This window comes from Poecilia reticulata, linkage group LG23, assembly GCF_000633615.1.
Source record: "Poecilia reticulata strain Guanapo linkage group LG23, Guppy_female_1.0+MT, whole genome shotgun sequence".
Taxonomy (NCBI): domain Eukaryota; kingdom Metazoa; phylum Chordata; class Actinopteri; order Cyprinodontiformes; family Poeciliidae; genus Poecilia; species Poecilia reticulata.
Window position 1 is genome coordinate 10,020,700 of NC_024353.1, and position 21,042 is coordinate 10,041,741.

General features: G+C 40.1%; 1 protein-coding gene across 7 annotated transcripts in view; it reads right to left on the reverse strand.

The window, feature by feature from the left end:
* cald1a (caldesmon 1a) overlaps positions 1–21,042 on the reverse strand; it is a 134,452-nt gene that overhangs the window by 45,209 nt on the left and 68,201 nt on the right. For 5 of the 7 annotated variants that reach the window (XR_532756.2, XR_532757.2, XM_008401064.2 and 2 more), the window contains exon 1: positions 14,952–15,042. The exons of 1 other annotated variant lie outside the window; for it this stretch is intronic. The gene's annotated coding sequence lies outside the window, so the exon portion shown is untranslated. Of the gene's footprint in view, positions 1–11,210; positions 11,367–14,951; positions 15,043–21,042 lie in introns of those variants that run through there. One more of the 7 variants, XM_008401060.2, reaches the window with a different exon arrangement.

Below are 21,042 nucleotides of genomic sequence, written 5' to 3' on the forward strand. Positions count from 1 at the left end.
ATAGTGCAGCAAATAAAGCGGCTGCTCCCCTCCTCTTTTATCCACCGCCTTTTCTTTTTGTTACGTCTTTTATCTCTTAAAACGAGTACACAAACTATCACTACTGCTACTACATCGTCATCCGTGTTTGGTTATTCTAAATTCCCGCTATGTTGGGGGTTTTACTGGATTATCCTCTGGAATCGGGATGTTCGTGACTGGAATCGGTTCCTGCCGTGTGGCTGGAGACACGAACCGATCCAACCTGTTGTACTTTTATCTTTTATCAGCTCTGTGGTAACAGAGGTTTGGAGAATCGGCCGACAATTCTTAAATCTTGCCATCTAAACTAGACTTCAGACTCACAAGCTCTACTCATCTCCTCTCGACCACTGCCCAAACGCTCTCTGACTCTGTTCGCTATGGTAACGTTTACATATCCCTTCAAAATAAGATACAGATGCGCCACAAAAACGAACATTTTACTTACGTGAAAATTTTAACTCACGATAATGACTAACGGGAGCCCTGAGCTTGTTTCTATGCAACGAGGCGGTCCCACCTGGGAGTGATGGGAGACAATGACACCCGAAGTGTTGCTTATATCCACAGCCTGCTTGGTCTCCACGTGGCGAAGCAATTTGAAGCTTAATTTCCTCATTAGCAGCCGGTCACCGCATGTCGCGCAGAGCGGCTTGTAATGTGGGATACACCTACCGGTCCGGGATGAATCCATTCTCCTGTCTCTTCTCTGGGCCTTTTCCTCTTTGCAAAGAAACTTTCAAAAGACATCTGATCTGTTTCTACTCATTCTGCTGCTTATGGGCTCAATGTTGGCGCGCAAGTAACAGAGAGAATCCGGTTAAAGGATTTTCAAAATAAAAGATCCTCCAGACTAAAATAATACATAAAACGGAAATATTTGATTATTTCTTGCGCGGCCCGGTACCAATTGGTCCACGGACCGGTACCGGGTCGTGGACCGGGGGTTGGGGACCACTGCTCTACTACACTGCAGAACTTTAGACGGTTCTGCTGTTTTTCCTTTCTAAGTGCAGGGACTAAAGCGTCAAGGAAAAAATAAACACTCCACCAAACAGCATCACGCATGTTGCACATTTGCATCAGGTGGAGTTTGCATGACTAATTACCCTGGCCTTAATATGTCCGTACGCAATGCATTATCTGTGTCATGTTAACACCTGCAACGCACTCTGCAGCTTTTGTAACTTTTTTAATGCCTGGGTTTTTTTTGTTTTGTTTTAAAAGGCGAGTTACCCCACATCGGCCTCATTCTTCTCTCTTTTAGTGGTTATGTGATTTCGGGATCCATTGCCAAAAATTCCAGGAAACCCTAGAGCTTCATGAGACATAACAAAGCTCCCTCTCTTCCTCTGTATGAGTCTCCTACAGCGAGTTTGCCTCAGCAGGCCTCCGAGCCGCAGCTTTGCTCATCGCGAACTGCCTCTCATCGGTCCGCTTCTCATCGCGACGCCCGCGCATCGGTCCGCTTCTCATCGCGACGCCCGCGCTAATTCTCCACCACGGACTGTTCAGACGTCGGAAGTCGCAATCATCTTTCAATACCATTAGGCGCGATGTGGCATTTACCACTAAATTAGGGAGAAAATTCAGCTTCGGAGGGTTAATATATGCACGGATCGCAAGTCTGCTTAATTCCTAAATTTATTAGAATAACACATATCTCCGACAGGCATGAAATTGTAAATAATTGAGAGCTGCTCTTAGGGAGGATTCACTGGTCGCTCAGACGAGGTCGCGCCGAGCTTTTAATGGCAAAAGTGGAAATTAGATTTGGATCAGCAAGGCAGCAGCGCTAAATTGGAGAACATCCAAAACCACATCCAATCTCCCCACCCCTCCTCCTCTCCTTCCAGCACTAATCTCCCCTTAAGGGGGGTTTTGGTGGAGGGGGTGGGGGGTCACCCATTTTTTCTGGTGGGGAAATTTCTCTCCTCCCCTCTCAAACGCACAGATAAATGCAAATACAGACGCACCTATTGAGCCCGCCACCCATCTTGTGTTTATGTTCGCTGCTTGAGTGACTGGTATTTCATTTCGTCGCTGCCCAAAGCCATTCTGCACAGTTTGGCTTGGCCAGGGTATCATTACTGGCCATTAAGTCTAACCTGAACTAATAGGGGCTTATTTTCCAGAGGTGGTCTCCCAGGTGGCTGTCGCAGGAGCGACTGGCACTGCAGGCACACCGAGTCCAATAAATTTTTTTGCCTGACTCAACCCATACATAGAATGCAGATTATTTGGTAACAAGAGCCCATTGTTCCACTGGAATTGTGGGAGGAGGGTGGTTTTGCGTCGTTTCCAATTAAGGCGGGTGTAATGAGGGCAGTCAGAATGAGCGCCACACCCACTTCTTCAGATAAACTCTGAATAATACCTTGGTCATCAGATTTGACTTTTTTTTTTACATTGCCTTCCAAATCAATTACTAGCCTTTAAATTTTTTAACTACCATCTTGTGTTTTATTGTTATTTAAATGGAGCAACATAAATATATATATAAATATAAAGATGGCAGCAAATTTGCCAAGTTGGAAACGGTGAGGCGACCATTGTTAACCAAATGGGTTATTATAATGGTTGATGGAGGTAAATATGATTGACAATCGTCTCATTCTTGCATGTGAAACCAATCTCGCAAAATTAGGGGAATCAGACAATCTACTGGTGTATTCCGACAAAAAAAATTGTTGTAGACATCTGTATTTAGGTCTCTTGACTCCATTACCGCTAAATAAATAAATGAGAAAAAACCTTTGTTGTATAAGAAAACCAATTTTCAGTTTGCCATATCCCAAATAAAGGACAGGGCATACAAATGGAAGTAGGTTTTTGCCTTTAGAAGATTTCAGAAACAATTTGTCCTTGTCTTCAACTATGGTTTACCTTTTGTGAATCACAGCATGACGACATACTGAATGTACCGCGTCTCAGTCCAAGACATATCCCACTCCGTTATAGGAAATCACCAAAAATTTTATTAATGCCTCTTTGTTTCAGCTCTCTCATTCCGGCATTGTGAAAAGTCTTTGGTATGTTTTGGCCTCGCTCTGCTCCGTTGTGACAGGTGTCATCATTAATCATGAAGAAAGGAGCCATTAGTCTGAATGCGGGGGTAATTAATCTGTGCTCACACTCCATTAGATGTCATGCTCAATTTGTGCACAGAGCTGTGTACTGTGTAAATAAGTCGAGATGATGGCACCCACGGCCTGTTATCCCCGAACGGGGCTGCATCCGAGGCGCCGACATGTATGTACGGCAGCTAGAGAACGAGGAATCCGGCTGGATTAGCAAAGCCGTTTACAATAATGACATTAGATTTGTCTGATCAGGGGGTAATCACACACACATGCGTGTCTGTTTTACCAGAGCGTCCGGACTTTAGCAGTTAAACCAAACCATAACCCTCCAACAAGGTTAAAGCTGCAGCAGGGGCATGTAGTATGAATTAGCCCTTAGTTTAATAAGTACCATTTGGCTGTCACCTCGGCGGCTGTAGAGCTGCTCTATTACAGTAAAGCCCCTCTGGTATTGAGCCGGGGTTATTCAATAAAAACCTGACTGAGTGTTTCTCCCAATCACCGCTGGCAGAGCTCTGATGAGGTAAAGAGGCCTCCAATGCCAGCCGCTGTCCCCGCGGAGCGCCGTCTGATTAAAATGGTTTTCTGAGGCTATATTTTTGCTCTCCTTGTAACCTTGCCAGAACCAAGTTAAAGTACAGAAGGGAAAAATTGACAAATTACCCAATACATACTGAAATGAATCCGCAAAACCGATCTGATCTATAAAAGGGCCTCTGGATAGGTAGACGGATGGAGTTCTGCCTTTTAACAGAAATTTATTCTCAGTGTCCCCGTGCGCATTTGGTACAGAGTGTCAAGCTCGAAATGGCTTTGTATTAGCTATTCTGCACGTGACATCTTCAGCCTTAATCATTTTCATGGACATTTATTTTTTGAACACTCCTCTCTTAACCGGACCGGACAGCAACATATGAAGTGGGAAGAAGGGCCAACAATGGAGTAGTCCACCAGTGCCGGCTCTCCACTTCTGTCTTGTAATGCATTCCTGAGCAATCCTCTGAGGCTCATATGTAAATGCCTCAGTATGCTTCTGATTAGGAGGCACAAAGAGTACACTCTATAAATGCACTGTTAAACAATTACTGCAACTCCGACGCAGAATCCAGACGGGGCTGCTGCCTGACGCGCCAACCAGGACGCGGAAAACTTAATGCCGGTTCTTTGCTAAAATGTTTTGAGTCTTAAACAACTAACAAAGTTCATATTAAGATGTAATTGAAGCACTTTGAGTACGGACCATCGGTTTGTGGATGAATTGCAGTCACTTCAGAGTTTGTTTGTTTTTTTTAAGCAAACACAGCCTGTTTGAGGTAATGCCAGTGTATCTTGACCAAATTCAAGCTCAGACTTTGACTACGCCACTCCAAAAGCTTCAATCTGCCATTCACAGATTGGCTTAATGGTGTGGTTAAAGCAAAATTAAAGGGTCCATCAATTACGGAACATTCTAAAGATCCTCATACGGGAAATCAGCCCTCACACCATCATACTACCACCACCATGTTTCACTGTTGGTATATTCGTTTTCTAAAGCGATGCGTTCATTTTACACCACATGTAGCAATGAGCAGTGACTTTTGCACATAAGGTCAGGTTGGTTTTGATTGTTTTTTTTTTCCCCTTTTGCAAATTAATCCAAGATTTGAATACTGCATCTTTTCTATTTTCTCAGGTTTTCTTTGCACATCAATAAAATATACTAATAATCAAACATTGTGGATATTTTCTCTTTGTTCTTTTGGAACCAATGCAAGCATGAACTGTTTTTTATTATGGTAATTTCAGAGGAAATATTAGGACTGTTGTGTGATTGAAAACTTGGCCGAGATAACAAAGGGGTTGCTTCAGGAACAGCCTGTGAATATCCTTAAGTGGCCCTGTAAATTTCTGGAAAGACCAAGCTGACTGAGCTTTTGGGAGGTTCTACAAAAGAATGGGAAAATATAACCCCAAAACAGATGTACAAAGTTTGCACAGACTTAACTAAAAAGATCTGAGGCTGCACCAGCTGCCTAAGGTGCTTGGAGAAAATACTAAGCCTTGGCTGTGAAAAATCTGGACATATTTCTAAAAAGTTGCTCTTGGCTAGTTATTTTGGGGCACTACTAGTTGATGCAGAAAAGTAATACTCTACAGTAGCCAATTTTAAAATGACTCTGCAAAATAATAACATTGGAAAAAGTAAAGGGGTGCAAGTACCTTCTGGTGGGACTGCAGGCATTTGTTTTTCACATTAACAGATAAACATTTCACAACTGTACTGTTGACAGTAGATAACATTTGGCTAACCTCAGCACTTTTGTTTTATGCAAGTTAATGTGTTGAAAAATTAAGCTAAATACAGTTGCTACACTGTGGTAGTAGCAAATGAAAAGACTTATGGCCTAAATGTCCATGTGACAGCAACTTCTCAGTTAAGGAAATTAAGGGTTTAGCAGCTAGCAAGCCAGATGTTTCCATAAGGAAACAGAATAATGCGAGGTGAAAGGAAGTCCCTCAGTTTCTAACTTTTGTCCTGTTCACTATAAATAGCTATAGCTGGTGGACATGGATGTAAAGCTGGATTATGAGAACAGCCCGACTGATAATTATGAACTGGAATACCACCATACTAAGAGTAAGAAAAAGTCTATTTCTTCGTCACATAAAAACATGCCAACACAACACATTTTAAACAAATCCCTGTGGGTTAGGAACTGAATAATTGTGCTAACATAGTTTTTATAACCACGACATAGCATTTTGTCCGTCATATCCTGGATTAATATTTATTTTGCCTAATTGAAAGTCACCACTTATGAAAACCACTCTGATAGTATCACATGAGAAACTTCCAGCAAAGGTTTTAGACATGGGTTCATGTTTAAAACATGTAGTAGTAGTAATGCTAGCATACATGCCACTATTAGCTTGTTTAGCCAAGACCAGTCACCCTTATTTTATAATGTGGTTTTCTAATGTACTATTTGTGCCTACAGTGAATTTTGTGTTTACTATGTGAACAGTAAACATTTAAAGCACCTGTAAGAAAAGGTCAACTTACTACGAGGAATTTAAAACAGCAATATACGTTATTTGCACTCACCAGTGGTTTTAGGGTCTGCAAACACCATCAGTTAGAAGTTAAATTTATGACTCAAGTATTTTTCAAGGTATATGATCAATCAACAATACTCCACATGCCTTACTAGCAACACTTAAACCAGTCAAAAACCACAAGTACAAATGTAAATGTCTTCTGTCTTTCTGTTTTCACAAATGCTAAGTGGCCTGCATTTATATAGCACTTTATTATGTACGACGACTTCATAGCACTTAACACTAAACTGAGTTATTTATCCATTCAAACACTAATGGTGGTAAGCTACATTGTAGCAACAGCTGCCCTGTGGCAGACGGACAGAGGAAACATTGTCAATCAGCACCACCAGGCCCTCTGAGCACCAAGAGTAGGCAAGGGGGGTGACGTGTGTTGCCCAAGGACACAACTACTAAGATGGCCAACCCCTAATAAATGTAATACCAACTGCCTGCTGTTTGAGAACATGTTACAACACCCTATTTTACTCCAAGACCTAAAATAAACAATTTCTTACAACAGAAACCATGCTCATCTAAAGGTTAAATCCGGGAAGAATTAGAGGGCCGACTAATGTGAATACCCATTTAAGGACACAATGATTTTTTTATGTGGATGAGGTAAGTCCTCACTTTCATCATTACTACATACTAGTCCAACTTCACTCTTGCCAGTTTTCGCTCCCATGGTGGCAGCCATCCAACATGACTTTTCTGCGTTGTCCCTCACAATCACCATGCACACTTCAACACATTAGTAAAAGCCACAAGTATAAATCCTGCAGGATAGACCTGCAAACCGGCTGTCTGTTCTTTTCACTCCTGCTCCATTCATTGAATGGTTAAACTTCCAAACTCTGTAAACGCATGACCTCATTTAGTCATGTGTACACACTGAATGGTATTTTTCACACACTCCTTTGGGGTTTACATGACCATATTACCCAATTACCCTAAAATACGAGCGTTTTAAACACCAACTTGATAGGCTCTTGATTATTCCTGTTTAGTTTTAGCAATGATTGGGGAAAAATTAAAAGGAGATGTGGAAATGAATCAGAGAGGAGAGAGAGAGGCAAAGATGAAGTTAGCATAGCTGCTTGGAGAAAGACGTGTAAGGTGGTTTCTCTGCCACGGGGACACACTGTGCACGTCTGAAGTCCCAGTGGGACGTCGGCGAATGAAAACACGAGGCCAATCAGCTAACAGAGACATTTCCTGTGCTTGTTTTATCAGATGAGAAGAAGCCTAAAGGCTAAATGTCCCCCTCTCAGCAAGGTTGCACATTTCTCAGGGTAACCCGCTTTGGGAAACAAAGGGTAGAAAACATGCATCTTTGAGGGATGACATCAGACGTGCTGCTCAGGAGCACTGACCTCACTCGCATGCAATCAATCATCCACTTGAAATCCAGGCTACGTGATTCTGAGTGGAGTTTTTACCTTTTAAGATAGAAACCAAGGCTGTCTCATGAATTAAATCTCCCAATAAAAGTACAGCTACAGTAATAGAATTGTCTGTTTCTTTTTCCAAAGCTATGAAACCTCTGGCAAAGCGAGCATCTGGCAACTAGCAGATGGTGGACCGATATGCCAATTACCAACACTGGCGTGCCATGCTGCCTATTAGGCAATCTGGCTCTGAATGATCACACTTTAAAGTCAGAAAACCAAAGGAGCGAGTGGCTGATCTAACAAACCCTCTCCATCAGAGTGTGACTAAAGCCCAGAGGAATTCAAACAAAGGTTTTTGGGTCCACATGACTGATTTAGCCAGTAGGATCAAAGTTGAAGAGTTTGTTAGGGGAAAGAAAGGAAACGGAGAGAGCGATCACGGAGAAGGGATCATTATAAAGGCCTTCATGCTGTACAGTGTATTGAATTGTGGCTTGCAGAAGATTACTCTAAGTGTGGTTTGATTCAATAAGGCTGGATTTGGTGGTGAATGTGTAATAGGCCAGGGGAAAAAAAAGGAGACCATAGCAATCATTCCCTATCCCTCAAGAGACAACCAGAGTCTGAGAAAATACCAGCACATCCAATTGGACCATGCTTCCCGGTATGGCTGCTTCATGCTCAACTGCAAGGAAAATAAGAAGGGTGTACCAAAGTTTGTAAAAGCTAAGGTTTTAAAACAACCATTTCTACAGAGTCCTGGAGTGACCAGAGCTTTCTTGGGTTGCATACGCTACAGCTGTAAAGCTTCAAGGAACATTTATGTTAGGCTACCAGAATAGATGCTCAATTAATTAACTAGACACATAGCAACACATAGCCCTACTCTATGTGTCAGTTGCTTGTTTTAATCAAAGATCAACTACCAGACGAGATCTTGCAATATTCAAAATGATGTAGTTGCCGTTTGGTGAGTGCTTTAAGTCCAACGATGATTCAGACAAGATGCAGTTAGTAGGACCCTCTGAAAATATCGAGACCAGCTAAAGAAGTTAGGTCAAGATATTAACACAGCATGGGATAACGATGAATTGCAATACTCAAATACTGAGCTCAGTAGTGTTGGTATTTCTATGTTCACTAGTAAGGGGCGTAATGTAGTTTCTCAATGACTTTGCCAGTTTAAGTGTTTTTCTGTAAAAAAAAAAATAATAAAAAATCATCTATAAAAAGACTGACAAGGAGTATTTTGAACATAAGGTACAAATAAAATGTATATTTTTTGGAGTCCATCGAGTTCTTTACGATACTGACAACTACTACAAAAGTAATACATTTACAATCTTTCATACAGTTCTACTGGCAACATTGCTAAATTTCGCAACTTTATTCCTGTTGTGCTAAACATATATATTTCATATTTTTCAGGGACACTGGAAAACATTTGTGCCAATCTAGTTCAAAATTTTTATATGAACTGGTAAAAAATAAACCAAATCAGGAGTGCTTCTTGTTATTCCTACTTCTAATAATGAGAATAACTAATACCTTTAAGTTCTAAATAAAAGCATTTACAATGTGTTGTCCGTTTTGTTTTAAATTGATGTATTAATATTGTGGTGTTTTTACTCAACAGTGGCAGACTGTGAGGATCTCATGCATCTAAGGTTACCAGCTTTTGCCTACCAACCTTGCATTTGCTTACCGTTGCTCCCCGATGTACTCGAGCTGAATTTCCTATTCGCCCCAACATCTGCTGGTACATCCAAGCTCACCATATTACACAATTTAAGACTGCGGTTCTGGATGCTGCTCGTTCAAATTACATGGTATAGAATTCCAAGGCAGTTGGCCTCAAGTCTACTGCCAAGGTCCCACAAGCCGCTTGAGCGGCACGTCAGTCACGGCTGAGCCAAAACCCTCTCCTCTTCTGTCTGTTGTCCAGAAAACACAACCCTGAAACCTTAAACTGACTTATTTCCCAAAACAACCACAGCTCATGGACGACAAGCACATGACTGATAAAATAAAAAGCACACATTTGTTGCGTTTCTTAGTATACACGGTGGTGCCGAATATCACTTTCAAACCGTATCATTACGACAAACAAATCCTCCCGAAATTACACCGCAGCACGTAAAACATGCTTGACATTGCTTCACTCGTCTGTTGTGAGGAGAAACCAGAAAATAGCTTTGGCACCTGCTGTGTAGAAACAATGTGTGTTTGAACTGACATGTCAGCATGCAATCGCCAGAATACCAAGAATCGCATTTGGAAAGCTTTAATAGTTTACATTCACCATCCATTTTTTTTTAAAGAACAGGACTGAACGGTCCAGTCATTTGTGTTGGGATGATTCCCCCTGCCAGTTTTCCAATATTTTTCAACTTCACTCCGCCGCTCGGTTGGCTGCTTTAGCTCAGCGGTGGTGAAACAACAACTGCTTCGCAAGAAAAACGGTGGATTCTTGCTTTGGAACTTGATACTGTATTGGATTCAATTAGTCATCAAAATATAACAAACCAACCACATGCACTTCATGCATGCAAAACATGCTTCATGCCGTTGCAACTTGCTGATTGTAATGAGAATGAGGCAAAATAACCCAGACTCTGACGTCTAATTTTAATTAAAGGAAAACATGGGATGGAAAATGCAGATTGGGAGAAAATGAAAGCTACGTACAGTAAATGCAAGGCCTCACCGCACCGGGCAGTCCAGAGCCAGACTCCGGAAATGCATGGCTGTGTTCCCTACATCCTGCCCGCCCAGCCCTAACCCTGGCCCAGGCCCTCGCCCCCACACTGCCAAACCTCTGTTATCACTCCATGCAATTACCTCCAGATTCCACGGCACCAAGATCATATTGGGCCAATTATACAATCCCATTCTGAGTACAAAGTACAACACAAAAACTTGTGTTTTTGTGTTGTACTTTAAAGCTTGCAGTTTAACACAAGCCTGTATAGGGGCAGCCTTCTAGGTCTGTGCATGCAAAAAAAACAAACAAAAAAAAAACTGTCTGGCCACAAGATGGTGCTTGTTCAAATAGAGTAGAATTTCTAATTTCTCAAAACAAAACTTCTTATTTAATGACGACATATACTGGTGTCAGCTTCTTTAAAAATACGTTACCACGGAGAAAATTATAAGCAATTTGGCAAGACAGTTTAGAAGAAAATTATAATTAAAAGTCACTTGTAAGCAATTGAAACCGTTTGCTCAAAGTAGCACTTGTTGAACTCACAGCTGTGTTGTACATATAAGGGAAGTGGTATGTGAAAAAAAATGCAATGCGTGGAAAGTTGCTAGCTAGTTTAAAACTTTGCTGGGTTATTTTTGGTATATTCACAAAATGCAACAGAAGCAGCAAGACAAAGTTTTTTTTTTTTTAGTACTTAGCGTTTCTTGTAAAAAAAAAAAAGTAAAACCCAACGTAATACTTATTCAAGTAGCTACACATTCCAAAGAAATCTTAAGGGCTACAAAAGTTTACCTAGTTCTTGTTTTTATTTGGACAAAAACATGTTAGCAACAGCCCGTTTTTTTCTTTAGCCGTCCATATTTTTAGCCTCGACAAAGACGTTCAAAGTTCATATCCTGTTGTGTCTATATTTGCAATTCTTACCTTGACGCACAGTCAAATTGTGTTGACTGACAAAAACTGCTCATCAAGCAAACTAACAAGAAGCCCCAACCACTTAAATATTGTGTGTAGCTGCTGTGGAACTATCAGCTAAACGCTAGCTACTGACAATGCTAAAGTTAGCAACAGCCTTGAAACTTCTGAACATAACTTCACAGTTCCTTTAACAGGTCTAGCCTGCATTGGATTCTCCCTTTTCTAAAGTCTTCACTACTCAACAACTACGCATACTCTACAATAACAAAAATGTATTCTTTTCATTTGACAGAACTTTTCTCTCATCTCGTGTCTGACAATTATTATATACAAATGTTGCACTTCAGTTCTTGAGAAGTATGAAATGTCCTGGTCAGAAAGAACTTTGTTCTTGCCACCTCAAGTGAAAGAAGAAGTTTCTCTTTTTGTGCACAGCATGTACCTTCAGGCTAATAAAATCTGAACAGAACTCCTTAACACCCAGAACCCCAACCACTTTTCAGTTGTCTGTGGAGCAATATTTGAGATACTGGGGTCAAAATAAAAAATAAAAAGCTGAGAGGGACAGACAAGATGTAATGCAAAAACCACATAAATCAGATTACTTTCGATGGACATTAGAGCTAATGTGGAATTAGAGAGGCATAAATATTACATATAGAACATTCTGCAATGATTACAGCTTTTTATGTTGAGCCTTACGTATTTGTGAAAATGGACGAGAGAGGTTCCTAGCTTTCTCAAAAAAAAGTTCTCAAAACCTTCTCTCATTCTCTTGACCCAAATACTGTGCATCACCTCATCTCGTAAACTTAATCAATTGTTACACTACTTCCCAACAACTTTTGATCTGGGGGAACAGATGAAAATGTACAAAATGTACAAACCTCAAGTAGGTTTGTGAGTAATGATAATTATTTTATCAAGAACTTGGAGTCTTCTTTCACACAGTAAAGTCTGCAAAACTGGCCTTAATGACCAACTCCTGGCACAGACTGTCGGGATATAAAATGTTGACCCACTCTAAAAAATTACTGAATTTCAGAGACGAATCCAATCATCTGTCACCAAGCTGGACCTTATAAGGAGCAGAGGGGCTTTCTCCACACATTTTCCAAACCCCCAACTCAACTTATCAGATATAGTAACACAAAAAACTATCAGTACTCTTGAGGCCAAAAAGCCTTCAGAAACATCTGACGTATCCGTGGTTTTCTAGCTCCATTCTTTTCACATTTCCCAGATACTAAAACAACAATCGAGACTTTCTGAAAGTCAATCGAAATCATTGTAAATTACACTTTCCCACCTACAGAGCAGTATTTTTTATTTTATTTAATGCAACGTACTGTTAACAGTTAAAAAAAATAAATAACTTGCTCAATATTTCAATTATGTTTTTCTTGTTTTGTCCTTTTTATCTGCATGTTTTCAACAAAAAAAATGCTCCTTGACAGGTGTTCACTACCCTGCAATAACCGCATTGGGAGGTTTTACATGGATTTCAGGAAAACGTAAGAAACTATCAAACACTCATTGGTCTTTTTCACAAGTGTTTTTTGAAGAAGACCAAGGCAGACTGGAATAGCCAGATTTCAGAGATGTTCAGCATCCATTTCAAACCAAGTTGTTATAAAAGCCATGTGGATATCCCAAGTACAAAGGCATATCCAGGTGTTCAGAGGGTTATCTTTTCATAACTGCAAAAGTGATGTTCCATCACACTATTCAAGCTTTTTAAAGGTCTTTCAGATACCGGGGAGTGACCAGTTTACTTAAAATTGCTTGGTAACCTAAAATTAAGGTTACCAAACAACTTAGATGATTTTCAAGTCACAACATTGTTTCCTGCAGAGCTGTTGCAACTTGCAAAGCTGTCTACAAGATAAGTTGTTAATATAAGGATAGTTTGAGCCCAGGCTACATGCAGTGCAACTGTAGTGGCAAATCATGTAACTATTTTAGGTGACACAAGTAGAATACGGGAACTTGTTCACTTTATGAGTGATAAATATGCACAGATGGCACAATTCACAAAGTAATATTAATAAACTGATACTATATAAAAGTTCTGAACACTATCATTGTTGCTGTTAGCTATAGCCTTGCTATCTGTGGCATAGAGGTTATTGGGGTCAATATTCTCTCCCACACATTGGGTTGAAAAGCTTGCAAATCAAACACTATTTTAATGCATTAGAATCAACGCCAAAAATATTATAAAAAAAGTCGTTAATGTGCCATAATGTTTATGGAAAAAATGGTGATCACCTTCATAATTTGTAGTCTGTACAATTAGATTCCTTTAATAGAAATAAAATGGAGCCGTTTCCCAATACCAGTCCAGCATTCATTTGTATTGCCTGAGGGACGTTGCAGTTATGCAATTAAAAATAAATCGAAGCTCCAATCTATAAAAACCAGCAGTCGTTGCTGCTGTGTCACTGTGATGACAGTACAATAGCAAAGGACAAAATATCTGCTACGTTGTCATAGTTCAAATGTCACAAACTTAAAGTCTACACCGTGATAATATATTTGGCCAGTTGGATGGACTCTTACTGCCCTTAAAGCTCACATCTGATGTATAGCTTTATTGGCTGAGAGGCTAAAGGTCACGGAGAGTGGTGGGGACATTGTGCAGTGGTAACAGAAGACAATGGTGAGGAAGAAAATGATGGTTAATCCCTACAATTTTTTTTACCAATGGCACTCCAGTTATACATTTTCCTGATACCATTCACCCTCATCAATTTTTAATATCTGCCAGATAGAGGTTTCTTAAACTAATTTTGGTTTGATCAGTGATCATAGAGTAATTTTACATTAGAGCAGACTGATCACAACAGGAAAAATAACCATTATAAATGGATATAAGTTGCCCGAAAATAATACAAAATAGAAAAGAGTTGTAGAATCTATCTAAAATTGGTAGGAAACTGCCCTAACAGTTGAATTAACCAGGAGGTGCTTTTTTTCCTCTTTTTTCCCCCTCTGCCCCTTGTGATGTCATCAACCCAAATACAAACAAAGCAATATCTACCTCCTTTTTTCTTTTTTTTTTTCTTTGCCCATTTCTTGAAATCCTGTAATGGAAATTAACACATCTAAACACCCACTATGTCGTTATTGTCAAACTAATTTTACAAATGACAAACAAGACTATTTTTTACAGTGGTTAACGATGGTCCCTTTAACTACAGTTCAACACTTTCCATATATTGACACTCCGTTGTAGGACAATAACCCTGGAAGATGCTCAAACAGCATTTAAAACAGTATAAATCCTTGTGCGACATTCTGCCAGGAATGTAGCAGTAGCTTAGCGTCATGTCGGCCACTAGCTGTCCAGGGTTGGTCGCAGACAGCCCCCTCTAGCCCCTCCACCGCCCTGGCTTCGCCTTCATACTTTGTTCGATAAGAATCAGAAAGAGCTGAGCGCGCATTAAAGGGGCGGACATTCGCCTTTCTTTGTGCGTTTTCGCTGCTTGGACGCGAAAAAGTTCCAACACGCCGCCGCCACATGACTTTAATTCGCCCGCGGTGGCGTAAAACAGCAAACAAAAGATGTTCTGGAAAGAAAAGGTGGGATAGTCTGACCTCGTTTTGCTGCTTTAAAAAAAAAAAAAAAAAAGTTGTCGCATCATCTTTTTTCTCCGTTGTTGTGTNTTTTTTTTTTTTTTTTTTTTTTTCCCGCTAACTAAAAGAAGGTTTTGTATCGCTTGTGAAAGTGTTTTCGGGGCTTACCTGTGGATCTTTAACGGGATAAAAGTAGAGCTCTGGAGTTTGGTTGAGAGGAGAGGAAGGGGAGCCAGTCTGCAGTTGATCCTCTACTACAGTCAATGTTAAACCACAAGCCCCTCCCTTTAAGAAGACATAATCGCCATCTACGTTTTTTTTTTTTTTTTGTCTGGGCCGAGCTATTCAGTCTGTTCTTAAAACGTGAAAAAAAAAGTTGTAGAAATTCCTGCAAAGACTCCACTGCAGTCAAAATGAAAACATGAAATATAGCCACAGTCTGAAAACTTACGCAGAACTCCTTACATCTGAAAGACTTATAAAGAGAAAATAAGGTCTTTGCGTTTCTTCCATAAACATTTTGAGACAAAAAAATAAATCCGTCTAAGCAGATCACATACAGGCCTAGAGTGCATTTTACATTAAAATAACTCAATCGGGGAAAAGGCCCAAGGCATAAGCAAACAAAGCAGCAGCTTAGATCAGTTAGGATTATTGAATGAATGCTGTGAGGATTTTGTTGGATTATTTCAACTTTCCTGAAGACAATCACAATTCCTTAAATTCAAAAGCCCATGTTCTTCCATAGTATTTGATATAGTTGCCTTTTAAAGTATGACCCTTTTGGTATCCTTTCACAAACTTCTCAGAGTAGTTTGCAAAAAATAAAAAAGTGGCCTCATTTCTCTAGAGCCTAGAGAGAACTGTTGCATCCAAGTCAGGTCTGTGGGCCTTACCTGCTGTCATAAACCTTTTCATCTCTGCTCACAAATCGGCAATGGGTTTCATCGTCCTTATACCGATTTGCAACTAATTTGGTGGTAGGTTTAGGATTATTTTCCTTTTGGATTTCTTGGGATATTGACAATATTTCTATAGGATGTTTCCTCCTCATGAAGCCATCTACGTTTAGAAGCGCACCAGTTCCTTCTGTAGCAAAACACCCGGCAGCATGAGGCAGTCGTTCCCTTCAGGGTTTCGATTGTGTTCTCTGGTTGATGCCCAGAAACTTTAGTTGCATCACAGCGCAGGAGCAAATTAAGGCATTTGCTCACTAGCGCCTAGTTTGCTTTTGGAGGTTTTCATGGCTTCTTCGTCTATGAGCGGCGTTTCAGCCCATTATTGATAAATACACTCACTTCACCTACTTTCAGACTCCGTCTTTACACAGTTTTTATGTGGCATCGCATGGGAATGGTGTGTTTGAGGTGCTGTCTTAAAATACATCCACAAATGCAACTAAAAAGTTGCACAATATTCTGGTCCGATCCCGTTTCTCTTGACAAAAAACTGGCAGCATAATTTTTTTTTCCCCTCAACATCTCATTACACCCCAACTATAAATTTTTCAACAAAACAACAATTGTTTGGAGTATTCTCACTAGCCAACAGGTCCTCCTTACTCTACATGGAATTGCAAGTATTTCCAAATACGACCTTTCATCCATCAGAAATGTTGCTGAGGTTTCAGGGAGTTATGAGGTGACTAACAATAGGCGCAATGTTCTACTTTCTTTTTTTTTTTTGTTGCAATGATGCATCGGCGCACAGACACTGCCCCGCTTTGTCTCGACCTTTAAAACAATGACACTCAGAACAAAGGGGAGGGGGGAACTTAAGAGCATTAGTCCGCTGATGCAGAAACGAGCACCATATGCGCTCTCCTGATCTCTTGCTACACGTTTGCTTCTTTTTAAGGCGAGGCAATAGAAATGTTGACCGTGCGGAAAGTGAACAAGAGGAGCGGCATGAAGGGAAGCGAAAGGAGCGCAGGTCGGCAGCCTGTTCCGCTCATCTGAAAAAGTGTTCGTCTCCCCCGGTCCTCTGAATGATGATGAATTTGGCGATAAAACCCGTCACTCTTCATCTTGCTTGTTTACTTTCGGGCCTTTTTATTGCCATTCCACTTTGCACGCCGTCGGTCAGGAAGACCCATTAAACGAGTGCGGGATCCTTCCGCGGATTGGTCTGATTGCCCGACATGATGAAGAGGCTCGGGGAAAAGTTTACAGTCAGCACCATGCCCCTATCTGCTATATTTACATGGCGAGCTCAGGTGTTTACCTCAACCACACGCTTCGGTTTGCTCCGCCTCCTCAGGGCTCTGGCCTTGCTGGAAAGTAAGGAAAAAGGGGAGTGGAAGGGGGGGTTGGGGGGGCAACAGATTTGCAGAAACTGGACAGAGCCTGTTATACCAGCAGAAGTGGTACTTATAGATACTAACGAAGGGTAGGGTGGGGGGCACTATGGCCTTTGGCTGTTTTGCTTTCTGCGAGCAGTTTGTAGCTTCTATCAAGGTTTCTCAGATCTTTACAGCCTGAGGCCAGAAAAACCTCCAAACTGTCATATTTATCAGTATTACGCATCTCCGAAGTGTTACATCAGAGAAAACCCATCAGAAGTAATTATGACGGCTCTGACATCATACTGATGTTTTTAACAAAACTGATGTTTTTCTCGTTTCATCATATTGTTTCGAATCAGATAAAAGAGGCCGCTGCCGTCTTGCGTGACGCTAACGCTGCAAAGTTTCAGTCGTAGAACGTGCAGCCGGCGTCACCCTGATAAGGTTTATTAACGCCATGTTGAAATGGATTAATGGCTGCTGCAGCCTGACTGGTGCATTTATGATGGATGAGTGGTATCTCAGATTTTCAGCCGGTTGGGGTGCATACCAAACACCCGAGGCGTCCTGAGTAAAAACCTGCTTGAATCCTCCGAATCGCTCTCCCCTTCCCTTTAAGTGTCTCTAAAAAAAAAAAAAAAAAAAGCACCTGCAAAGGATGCATTCTGGTAGAGGAAATAAAGAGGAATTATTGCTTTCTTTTTAAGTTTTCCTTTTATGCACAGTTTTCCTACAATGTCAACTGTTATAGTTTACAATGACTCAAAGCTTTCTGCTGTTATAGTATGGATCTAAAGTTTTATTGGCTCTCCTGGTAAAGATGTGTACGATAGCAAAGATAAATTCTGCTTTTATAGTAGGAGCAACATCCTAGTAAGAATTACAGAAGTCCAGTTTAGATTAAACAAAAGTGAGGACTGGCTTATATTATATGTAATATTGTACAGGTGAAAAAAATGTGGTCTAATTTTAATTTAAAGACAGTAAAATTACAAACTTTTTAGTGTCTTTAAATAAAGTTTGTAGTGTAATTACTTTATTTGATTCATCCTGCATGAATATTTATGTCAGCATAACAAAAATTGCATCCAGTGATGCAAATGATCTGACAGAACTTCATATTACACACGGAATATACATAAAATTAAGGAAATTGTGGAAAAACCTAAGCATCGTCTACATAAGGTTGTCACAGAAAAACTGTGTTGAGTTAAAAGCTTCTTCATATTCACTGTAACACTGACTGCTACAGGAGATTCCGTCCAGAGCTCTCAGCCTCTACAGATACGCTTTGACGAATCTTGAATAATATAATTTACGTTTGATTTCCATTTGGGATCAGTGAAGTGTTTTTGAATTTGATTATGAAGTAAAAAGTTTAATATTTAAAGTCTAAATCTTTATTTTTAAAGTGGAATAAATTCAGCGCACATATCTTGTCGATATGTGGTTTATGTCTTAATCAGATGCACAATATGTTTACATATACATACATATCGATAGATTTATATGTCATTACATGATTATTTTGTTGCAGATTCATAAACAGGTCTGATATCTTTAATTATGTCCTGAACTACATGATTAAAACTAGAAATCGGCAATATTAGAAAAAAGGTCTTCATAAAATTAGGAGTATAATTAACATGTTTTATAAACATCAACTGCGTGTAAACATCACAAGACAATTTCAACTGTGCAAAATTACATCTTTCCATAATTTACAAGCAGCATTTGGAAGATTAAAAGTAAAAAAGGAACAAAACAATCTGGTCTCTTCCTGCGGCTCACCAGGCTCAGGTTCTGATTGACATGTTCAGACTCCCGTAACCAGTACCCAGGTGAATCAGTCACATCGGCTTTGGGTCCAACAAATCAAACACAGTTGATGTTCTTCGCTGCAAACTGCTGAAACGAGTCAAGAGTGTATGACGCCTTGTCAAAAAGTCTGGCTTAGTGCGTTTGTGTGAAGAATTGTGGCTTAAAGGTAGAAATCTCTTTGACGTCAGGTTTTCGTGACATCAAAGCAACTCTGAACTCGGCTCCTATGAAGAGAAATGTTTGTACATTCTTTCATCATTACTCTGAAATGTAGCATTCGCTCTTTCTTTAAAGATGCATCAGTGGAAATTATTTATTGCTCGGGGCTTGCACATTACAACCGAAATCCTTTGTCAGACGAGCAGGCTTTCCAAACACACAGAGTCTACAAAAGGAATAACTTGTCGAAAACAAAAAGAAAACAAAGCACTCTACCTGAGCTATCAGAACGAGCTGTCGACATCAACTGCAAATACACTTTCGTTCCACGGAAACCGAGATGGTAACTGGTCATAAAACATGATGTAATGCAGGAAATAAAGTGTTAAAACGCAATGTGTGAGCCCAGGGATGAAGCTTTGGGACACGGCGAAGAAAGATGCGTTAGAGATGGGCTTTCACTGGGAAATAATTGGCACCTCCCATTACAGATGTTCAGCCGAGCCGTTCCCATGATACCCGGCGCTGCCGCGTCAACAACCATAAAGACGCACATATATCAGGGGTCTGGACGGAGCCGAGACATTTACGACCAAATGATCTCCGTCACGGCTTACTTCCTGTTTGTTGGGAGACGCAGGAGGCGGCGGCGGCGGCGGGCCGATAGACGTTTGATATGATTTCCACGCGAGAGTCAAAGTCGGGGCAAACGCATCGCTGAGTGAAATGTTTGCGTCCGCTGACAGCAGGGCCATCTGTTCGGTGTAAAAGCAACACAAAAATGACACGGGAGAAAATTTGTGTTTATGTGTGTATGTTCTGCGCATAATCTATACTTCACGTTGCCATAACTTAGCTATAATAGTTATGTTATGAACCAGATGTCTAAATACACTACTGAAAACCGCTTCATGTCACTGTGAGACAGATCGGAGTACATTTTTTTCATATTTTGTGTCAGTTAGGGTCACCATGATTGTTTCTAAACACCTGCCAAATGCCAGAATAATCTCTTCGTATTCAGAAGTTCACATAAATTTTGTTAGTATTTTTGGCAGAATTGACTTAGACGTTGAGTGACTTAGGCGAAATGTTTTACCTCTTAAGAATTGGGAAAAGCTAAAGTCATGACGTCATGCTTTGTAAGCTTCTGATTGGTTAATTCACCCAGAGATGAAAATGTTTTGGTACAAAATATTTCTGGTGAGAAATTGTACCCATTCGCAAAGAATAAAGTAAATAAAGTTTACTTTAAATAAACTTTGTTTAAAAAAAAAAAAAAAAGTTTTATTTCTTAAGTTTGTTCTGATCTTTACTCAGACCTTTAGCAAATACATTTTTTTTTTAATCGGTCCGGAGACGTTTGGTCTGATTTAATGTGAGAGAATAAGAAAAAATGAAGAGTTGTGTTTATTTTTTTATGCAGTGTGTGTAAATATCTGATTTCAAACGTTTCTGCACATTCATTACAGGTTGCCAACAGAAAAGTGAGTAGAGACTCTTACTTCAAAAACCATGTTTTTTTTTTTTTTTACTGACGTGAAGCAACACGTGACCTTGTGGCTTCCCTTCTGTCCTGCGGCCTTTATTAATACACCGGTGAATAATGAATGAGTGAATGGAGGGTGATACTTGGACAGCCCCTGGTGGAGATTAGAATAAAGTGACTATTTAAAGTGTGACAGATATTTTTAGGGCTGTGGTGAAAGCACCTTGACCTTTAATGCCTGTAGCAGGCCGAAATTGACTGAAATGAAGCAAAATCCAAGCAAAAGGTGAAGTGATCACTTATCAATTAAAATGTGAAAAAGTCTAAGAAAAAAAGTTCAAAGTGTTTTAAAGTTCTAGATTTTCTGGATAGAAAATTAATACACGCTGTCTTAAAGAAATGAATCTGTATTCCAGTGAGAAAGGTCTTCCAGAAAAAACTTAAAATTTCAGTGGGAAACCTGTAGAGGTTCTCTGAACAATATCTTCAAAAATAATATTTACTTT